Source organism: Nanorana parkeri, unplaced genomic scaffold (assembly GCF_000935625.1).
Source record: "Nanorana parkeri isolate BGI_ZX_2015 unplaced genomic scaffold, ASM93562v1 scaffold733, whole genome shotgun sequence".
Taxonomy (NCBI): Eukaryota; Metazoa; Chordata; class Amphibia; order Anura; family Dicroglossidae; genus Nanorana; species Nanorana parkeri.
The window spans coordinates 27,180-36,172 of NW_017307001.1; the positions used below are offsets into that span (position 1 = coordinate 27,180).

Genomic DNA, 8,993 nt, shown 5'->3' on the forward strand with positions numbered 1-8,993 from the left:
ATATATACATACACATGTATATATCCTGCTCCAAAGGAGTTCTAAAGCCAGTAATATAGGTCTCATGTAGACTGATAAGTAGGGGCTCAGAAATTACTGAATTTCAGTTCATCTAAATATGTGTTAAGCTACACAGTAGGTTTACATTCATGGCCAGTTTAATCAGTTAGCTGTCCCAGTGCTGATGTTCTTTAGCCACTGCAAAAACTTTAATCAGTTCACCATAGGTAGGATAAGTACCTTGTGTATGATTATACCCCACACACACAATGCATTATCATACTGATTGTTGTACTGCAGATTTTCTGGTATGACTGAAGCTAACTTAATATCACCTTCGTTATTCTTGCCAAGACCCCCATATGTTTCAGTATATGTTGTCCCACATATGAAAATAAAAATACCCTTTTTAATGCTTCTTGTTATATTAGAGGGAACTAACAATATACCAAAAGCAGTGTTATAATATAGGATGTTTAATGTGCTAGAATTGACCAGCCCTTAAAACGTCTTTCTACAAATACTGACTTTCTATAAGTTGGTATTTGCATAGGCTTGAGCAAGTCACCTGCCAATTGGATGCACAGCCACCATGCTGTAGGTAGGCATCATGACAATCTCCATAGGCTAGAAGTGAGCATTCTTCTGAAGATTGTGGTAGTTCTATGTAATGAAGTAATAAGATGTTTCTGTTGGACGACCAGCAGTCCACTATGTTTTAACTCACCATGATGATTTTATGAGTTTTTTATGAATAAAAAGATTGTTTATTTGATACAGCTGTATCTAATGTTTTCTTAGGAAACATATAGCACTGAAAAAATATTTGTGTCTTCGTCTGCAGTAGTCCACAAGGCATGGCTTTGGTTCTAATGGAGTGTAACTGTTAATTAGACTGAGGACTCTGGACCTTTCAGGGGGTTGAGGGGCCTTAAATTATTTTTTGCTTAAAACATAAAAGCTTCAACATTTCATGGTTATTACTCTTTAACGAATTCACGGAATTACACATTATCAGTAAAAAGGCACATTCATTTGATCAGGCAATTTGCAATGTGTAGAGCTCAATAATTCATAGCAGAAAGTCAGCAGATACCTTTCTGAATTCCTTAAACTAAAGCTGTTTTTTCTTCCCTGGGTTACTGAATTGCACTTTGTATACCAAGACTGCCTTGGCACACTCTTATTACGGAAGGGTGAGAGACCTGCTTCCCTTCCAAAACAATATCCTCTGAAATTTGGATATAATGGGTTAAAAGACAATTTTATTTTGTTTTCTTGCGGTGGCCAATATGTTATAGCCTTCGGTAATGAAATTCCCCTTGCTTGCACTATTAATTCACTAACCAGTTCTATATAGGTGTTTGATGCGTGACAGTTCTACACGTCCCTGGATAACCGACAATATGATTGCATTTCCCAAGGACTCAGAGGCGCAGTATATGACAAAATATTCAGTGCCCTGGAGAGATCCATGTGGCTTCCACTATTTGTACCTGTCACAGAAATGCCCAGGGACTGTCACTAAATAAGTGCATATCTTCACTCTCTTCAGTAAACTTTACTTCAAACCTCTTTCCTGTTGTTACGGATGGAGTTATAAAGATACATGGGGATTGTATGAACTGTCTACAGCCATTTGCCTTCCCAACACTGATGTAGCATGTTCCATTATTTCTTCTAGTAAAACGCTATGTTGCAAAGGACCCTGTGCCAATCAAGAATGCTTCTTCACATATAAACAGCATGCTCTTACTAAGCAATCGCTTGTTCTGCGGTGGAAATTTCATAACCTCATCACATCTCATTCTGGGTATTATTGTATATTCATCTATTGCCAGTGATTCCACATTTGCCAGCCATACTAGTAGCAGTAAAGTCTACAAACGCCGTTAATGAGACCCTGTTGCCAGACCATTCATTTCAACAGAAATCTTGCATTTAACCACAAAGGGCGCAGGACCTTCTTTTCAGTTAGAGCCGTTACATTTTGGGACTCTCTGCCACAAGCAGTGGTATCAGAAGAGAGTAGTGAATCATTCAAAAATAATTTAGATACCATCCTCAGGGACCATAACATACAGGGGCGCAGGTACTCTTAAAAACGAGACCACACAGGGAATCATATACACACATGCACACACAATAAACACACACAGACACACAGGTTGAACTTGATGGACCTGTGTGTTTATTCAACCTCAAATACTATGTAACTATGTAACCTATTTCATGCATATTATTTACCTGTAAAAGCCTTCTTTGTGTAGACATCTAAAAGCCCTGAGAATGCTTCTCGGTGCCGCCATCTTGGCTGTGATGGCAGCAGCCCCAGCAGACTCAGAGTTGTAATTCCATTGATACTCTACAGTATTGCCTTTTGTTCCTCAACCAGCTGCTACATTAAATGTTATAATAGGAGGTGAAGGAAAGGACAGAGGAGCTGGGGCAGCATAGAGAGTAATTCTTACCAGAATAGGCAAGCGCTTTGACATGCAAGGAAGGACTGTGCTGGAGAACTTACTACATACATTTTCAATCAAACTCAAAGGCACATTGCCACAGATTAAAATATACTATATAGAAAGGAACTATACAAAATGCTTGTGAAATATTTGTTTTCCTGTGCTTTTATCTGCAATTTTTGTTAGGTTGGTGACAGGGCCTCTTTAGGTATATTAAGCAGCGGAAACATTATTATTGATTAAATAATATGTATTACTCTTACTAGCTACCAAAGAAGAAGTAGTAACTTCTCAGATTCTTTGTCAGATTGTTTAAATCTCATGTTTTATCTAAGAATTAAAAATCAGTGACACTAGTTTATTAACAGGTGAGCATTATACTTCTGGTACTAATGAATGATTAGACATGAAATTGTGATGTGGATAAAGAAGGTTGTTATGCTTGGAAAGTATCTGGTATAGGGCTTCCCATAGTCATGATAGCCAGGGAGGGGGACTATTAAAGCAGCTGCACAGGGGCCCTCTAGGGGTCCATTTATCTTATCTACCATAAATAGGTGAAGGACTTGGGCAATGAGCAGTAGTTGAATGGGATGAGCTCAAAACCTGACACCATTACCAGGGGCCCTTTGGTAATGATGTAATCCAATGATCACACTCCTTAGCAGTTCTGTTGTCTGCATTGGTATTACTTTCATGAGTTTCAGTGCACTCTCTATTTTTTATAAATCAGTTTGTGCTTGCAAGTAACATTATGTATTGTAAAACTTTAGGTAGCTTTCTTTCCAGGTGCTGATATGCTAAAAGTGCATGGGTTTTTTTTCAGAATCTCAGCACAAGCATATGCTATACTGGAAACTGAAATGCCTTGCCTGTTATATATGAGAACCACTGGTAAAGTCATTCCTTCTTTGAAAAAAGGGCATAACTGTGTCATCTAGGGGCAGCGTAAAACATGGTTTCTTATGCTCCTACACATCCCTGTGGCAGCTGATGTCAGCTGCTGATACCATGTTGAAGCTCCTAGTCAATGCTTGTGGACATTGGGCACCTTGGTGGCCTTGAGATGCAGATACATCTCAAGTGAAGAAGGTGACATTTATGCCCAGTTATGCATATTTCTAAATATCATCCCCCGGCATTTTTGTCTTAAATCTTCTCTAAGCTTTGTAACATGTGGATGGAGTTCTTTAATATATCTGAATTTTGCTTTCATCCAGTAGTCATTAGATAAGATGAATAAAATATTTCATGATTATATTATTATTATCAAAGGGTGAATATGAACTTAAAATGCAGATTTTCTACAGACATCTTTTACTTAATTGGTAAAGGTCCCAGTTCATTATTTTAATAATTCTGTCCTCTATGAGCCCAGCCATTTCAACACTCTGATTTTAAATTATTAGGGATTCTCTGCCTTCTTTCATTTCTCTTTACTCTGCTGCATTCCCAAGCCAATAAATGGCTCTCTTGTCATTGCTGGGAACTAGCTAATTAGTGAAGGGGTCATGGCCTCCTATTCACAGTATAGTTTGGCAGCCTCTGGTGAAGGTAAATTACCTTATACTCCTGCACTTTGTGCTACCATGTTTATATGTAAGGATTAAGTGTGTGTAACCAGAAATGCTAAATGATTTAGGGGCTAAAGGTTACAAATGATTCTGAGATTATGGAAGAATGCTTGCAGAACTAAAAAAAAAAAATATTTTGGCAAATACGCTGCATGTTCATCAATTAATAAGATGGAAAATTAATCAGACCTTTTTCTAGACAAATTTTGATATGTTGTGCATGTGAAATAACTATCTGTTTAAAACATGCAATTATGAAACAAAGTGATTCTTTTAGGATAGCCAGTTTATTTGTTTTGTGTTTTACACACTTTTCTCAGACCAATGTACTTGTGTTGGGGAATCAGATTACAGACTTCAATTAGAGCAGCTTTTTTTTAGTCATAGCACCCTTTTGAAAGTAAGGCACCCCAGTCTAAAAGGTCATAGATTTTTAGGCTGGGTTCACACCTTGGCGTATTGAATATGCGCGTTTGTCGCGCGTTTCGCGTCACACGTTTTTACCACGACAAACACCCGTTTCCGAGGGCTACTTGGCTGTATCCCAATGGAAACGCGAGACCAAAACGCCCCAAAGAAGTACATGTACTTCTTTGGGCGTAGGCCGTTTTGTATCGCGTTCGGACGGAAAAACGGCAAGGTGTGAACCAGACCCATTGAATACAATGGGATTTAGATGTTTGAGCGTTTTGTAGAGCGTTCGTCGAGCGTTGAACGCGCTACAAAACGTTCAGGTGTGAACCAGGCCTAAGGGGGGCCCCACACAAAAACAAACAAAATTGGGTTTCACCTTCAAATAAAGGGGCCCTTTAAATCAAGATCCCCCTCCCTTCACAACAGAGTTACCCTTTTACATCAGAAGCCCCACTTTCATATCAGTGTCCCCCCTTTCACATCAGAGTTCCCTTTTTACATCAGAAGCCCCCTTTACATCAGTCTTCATTCCCCCCTTCACATCAGTCCCATTACCACAAACATTTGAGGCACCCCTGAGGAGCCACACCAGGGTGCCATGGTAACTCTGGTTGATAAATCAAGTATGGAGTTAGCATTGGGCTGAATGTTGTTGGCAATGTATTCTTTGTTGCAAACCAAACTCTCTACAGATTATGCTGATACATTTCCAAATTGGAATCATATACAAAGCCTGTACATAATTTTGAATATGGTGAACCAAACACAATGATCAGTATGTAGCCCTCAGCAATGTGCTATCTGGGTGTGTTACAACCGGTATTAGGATCCTGCATTCCATGGACAACTCAGCAGTTGTCTGGTCTGCATTGTTTGCAATTCACTGGTGACAATATATTACCTCAACTTTCTGACATGAGAAAGAGGGACACTTTTAACACAACATTTGTAGGAAAAGGACACACCCTTGCCATATAACCAGTTAGCTGACCACAAAAAAATAATATACAATTAATAGTTGGTTAAACCCAACTCTTTATTGTATATTATTTTTATTTTCTAAATAGTTTGGATGAAAATCCTAATACATTTAGTGCAGTATGACACGTTTGGTAGTTTAATTAAACTTGTTTTTTATAGAGAACTAAACATCAGACCAAAAAGAAGACAACTGAGTAGGAAAGATGCACAGAAGGATTTGGTATTGAAAGAGGGACTGTCCTTCCAAAAGAAAGACAGGTTTGGAGCTATGTGAACAGGGTCATAGTCCACACATGCCTGCTGAGGTGTAATGTATATTTTCCAAAATTATGGGAAAATATGCTTCAATATCCACCTCACTAGCTACTGTGTTGATTTTTTCAAAGAAGATAACAAATACCATATGTTTACATGAATGTGTTGTCTGGCTGTAAAGAATGCTTTTTCAGGGTTATAAAAGGAAAAAAATGCATGCAATGTTTTTACACCCTAGCACAGGCACTGCTAGTTATTGGAAACTCTATTACATTTTTCCTAGTGCAAATGAGCACTAATGCTGGTGCCGATCCATTTATATGAGGCAAGGTGAGTAAAACATTTGTGTTTGATGGTTACCTGTGTACAGGTTGAGTAAGTCACATTGGTTTCAGGGTTATCATTGAAGAAACTGGGGACTAGTGCCTAGGGCAGCAAAGTGGTGGTGGCAGTGGGGGAGGCGGGGTGTAAGCCTCATAACCTACATAACGTTTCCATTCTTACCCTTTTCAAGTTACCTCTGGACATATAAAGTTGAATTCAGCAAGAAAAGTGTAGGGAGAGGAGAGTGCAGGGGAAGCTGAGAGGAAACTGCATATATAACAGGCAGCATGCTGCCTCCATTAGTACATTATTAGGTTTTACTAAAGGAACAGCAACGCAAGGGGTAGAGCTTGCACGCCCTCTCATCCCCATCATCTGTATTACAATGGCTTCTTCTGTTGATGCTTCTGATCATAAAAGTCCCATGCATCAACATTGGAAGGTTCGCCAGAGATACAGGGTTTCATATTTTTTTTATATGACAAGGACCATCCAGCAGTGATGTATACAGAGAAGTAGTTTAGGCCCCACAGAAAAGCTAGCTGTTTGAATTTGTATTTTGGTGACTCTTAAACGTGTCCTCTCACCATTGCTTTTATTTCCTGCCAGTTCTGGATTGATTAGTTAAGAGTTAGCATTGTTATTTCTGTCTGTGCCCAGGTTAGGGGGATTTCCCCCGATTTCTTATCTTGGGGACACTACAGAAAATCTTGCCATTGGGAACAGAAATGGCAAAAAAATAATCTTGACTTTAAAGTACCTACTAAACTAAGAGACAATTTGTCTTATCTCTGTTTTGCCTCCTTTGAGAAGGAGTACCTGTAGAGTTCCCTACTCTCTGCTCCAATTTCACAAATATGTGACGCTGTGTGTTTTGTAGAACTATTGATAGTTTTGTTGTGCATGTGTAGCTGACTTTTAATAATTGTAGGGCAAGAATTAACAGGTTCTATTGATAGTCGACATCCTCACTCATTGATTCTTATCATACCTCCCACTGTTGCCCGGTTTTTATGTCAGATCCCTACGTAACTAAAGTCCTGAGTCATCTATATCAGAGCTTACACAAGGTTAAGTACAAATATCTGCAATGGATGTGGTTTGTATTTGAAAGAAGATATTACTTTGCCCTGAAGAGACAAATTGGCAGATTTTCTTTAAAACTATGTGCCTCATTCACACAATGTGTGGTGGTGTGTGCTGTGTAAAAATGCAGCATGTATGGATTCTTATGCAGCACAATGTCAATGCGACAGCATTGTGCTGTGGTGCACATAGCTGAATCAAGTGCCTTTTTGTGATGCTTCGATAAAGTTAAAAAATCGCACTGCACCTCGCCACCCCTACACATTGTTCACCAGCGTGCACACGTTGTGTGAGCAAGCCCTCAGAAAGGCAAGGAAGGGAGCAGGGTTGTATTTTTCCATAATGGAACTCATGGTCATTTACATAACAAACGGAGTTACAATAATTCATGCAGCCTAGTGAACCTATGGTCTTTTACAACATAGCGTTTAATAATAAATACATTCGTTTATTAAAATCTCATAAGTGTTCACACTTTAACGTTGTTTGAAAATGTATTTTCATTATTTTTAAAGAAGAACTCCAGGAAACCTTTGTCTTATCCTTGCAGTGAGGTTACCACCACACTGCAAGGGTTAAGTGCTAATTTTTGTGTAGGTTCAAAAATAACAAAGTTATACTCGCCGGAAGCTCCAAGCCACAGCACTCCCTCCAGCCATTGTCTTCCTGTGCTGCAGCATTAGAATCTTCCTCAACGTTCTCAAGTCTATACACAGCTTATAGACGTGATGATTTAAAGGAGAACTATGGGGTCAGTGTTTTTCCCCATAGTTCTCCTTAGGGTAACGGGAGGACACAAACTAGTGTCCTCCCGTTACCCTAAGATCAGTATACCGCGAGCTTCAGTTTGCGGTTTACTGAGACGCCGCAGCCGGAGCGGATCCCGACATCGAGATCCGCCCAGCTGCGTGAGTGACAGCTGGCTCTGCCTATCTAGAGGCAGCGCCAGCTGTACCCGCGCCCACCCCCGTCCGTTTCGCCAGTCAGCACTGGCAGATCGGAGCGTGGAGAGGGGAATCCAGCCCCTCCCCCTGTCACGGCAGAGAGCCGTGACAGGATCGAGAGGTGAGTGAACCCTGTATGTGTTCGCTCACCTCCCGATCTACTGAGCCGACCTGTGACAGTCTCATTGTCACAGGTCGGCTAGAACTATGGAGGTGAGTGGAAATCACTCATCTCATAGTTCTCCTTTAAAGTACCTTGGACCGCTGCAAAGGAGGGGAGGGAGGCTGAAAGGCCCAGACTAAGAAGAAGTCAGCTTGGTGCATTGGGTGAGTATAACTTTTTCTTTTGAAACCTGGCAGTGTATTAACACTGTAAGTGTTAATATAATGTTTTCCTGGAGTTCTTCTTTAACTGTTCAGCTTCAATAAAATAACCTGGTGATCCTGCTTTGAAGGTCCTTGTGCAAGCACTTCCTGTTAAACGGATGACACCACTATGTCCCTGTCTCCCTATTGCTCACCTGCGGTCACCCTGTAACACGGGCTTAGAATGGAGGCTACAAGGGGCTGATTCAACACAAATTTTGCATCTACACTGATTTCCAGAGCAGAAGCAGTAGTTCTGTTTGGCCAATAGGATCATTTTCATAGAACGTATAGCTTTCTGCCAGCACATTACACCCTTCATTACACAGACACACTAATATCTACTCATCAGTTTGTCGAATGCATTTCAAAAGGGTTAAAACCTTTTGGCTTATGTCATCTTGCATAAGCCTCCCTTCATCTACCATAAGGAGAACATCTCAGTTCTTGCTCCACAAATGACTGCTAGCAAAACGATAGTTTAAAACTCCTACTCCTATGTAGGATTAGACACATCATGTGCAATTACTATGAAATGTGAAACAAGCCGTCTATTTGACTTGCTTTATATGGCGTTCTAAATA

At 40.1% G+C, this 8,993-nt stretch overlaps 1 protein-coding gene across 1 annotated transcript in view; it reads left to right on the forward strand.

Annotated features, from left to right (window-relative positions):
• The window catches only part of CLSTN2 (calsyntenin 2), a 725,439-nt gene that overhangs the window by 3,787 nt on the left and 712,659 nt on the right, over positions 1–8,993 (forward strand). The gene's annotated exons all lie outside the window — the stretch shown is intronic.